The 845-nt window shown below is 69.1% G+C and overlaps 1 non-coding gene across 1 annotated transcript; it reads left to right on the forward strand.

Moving 5' to 3' along the window:
- Positions 1–335: 335 nt before the first annotated feature.
- LOC124108527 (5S ribosomal RNA) lies at positions 336–454 on the forward strand. The gene has a single exon (XR_006856707.1). It is a non-coding gene; the product is annotated as a 5S ribosomal RNA (ribosomal RNA).
- Positions 455–845: the final 391 nt, after the last annotated feature.

Genomic DNA, 845 nt, shown 5'->3' on the forward strand with positions numbered 1-845 from the left:
GCGGAGGAATCCAGGCCAAGCCAGGCCATGCCAGGCCTGGGCGGGGCGGTGCATGCCCTGTGGGCGCTTGGTGGGGCTCGCGGTAGGTTGGAGGCGGGACTCAGCCAGTCCCAGTCTCCCAGGACCCCTGTGCTGCTGCCGGGTGGAGTCAGGTTGGAGCGTGATAGCCCCCAGCCTTGAGTTGAGTTGGGCTGGGCTGCGCTGTTGTGGGGCGGGCGACGGAGGACCCCTGGGACCACCCCCTCCGATTTCCCCCCTCCACCCCTCTCCCCTCCCCTGGACTGAAGGGTGGAACCTGGACCAGGCTCTTGAGGCGCCCCCGGGTGGCCCTCACCGTCTATGGCCATACCACCCTGAACGCTCCCGATCTCGTCTGATCTCGGAAGCTAAGCAGGGTCGGGCCTGGTTAGTACTTGGATGGGAGACCGCCTGGGAATACCGGGTGCTGTAGGCTTTTGCGCCCCCTTCCCACACACACTTTTAACTTGCGTGGCCCCGAGAGCCAGGCCGTGACCCCCGGTCCCTCGGGCCAGGGCGCAGGCGCAGCCCTGGGCTGCCGGTCGCTGTCCCTTCAGGCCTGCGGCTGGCCTCCCGACGACCAGCGCCCAGCGCCTGCAGCAAAGCCCACAGGCCTGGCTCTCCCCAGGGACGCTAGGACACTCACTCCATGAGACCCCGCTGAGCCGAGCCAGGTCCAGGCCACGACCCTCCCTGTGCACCCTGACCGACGCCCCCACCCCTTGGCCTGGAGGATGGGGTGTGGGGGGGCGCGACACCCGCCTTCCCCAGAACACGGGGCCCACCCGCGCGGCCCGCTCCCTCACCCATTCCTGCCACACAACAGA

The sequence above is a fragment of the Marmota monax genome, unplaced genomic scaffold, assembly GCF_021218885.2.
Source record: "Marmota monax isolate L192 unplaced genomic scaffold, Marmota_monax_Labrador192_F-V1.1 WCK01_AAM20220418_F8-fsc02153, whole genome shotgun sequence".
In the NCBI taxonomy this organism is placed as follows: domain Eukaryota; kingdom Metazoa; phylum Chordata; class Mammalia; order Rodentia; family Sciuridae; genus Marmota; species Marmota monax.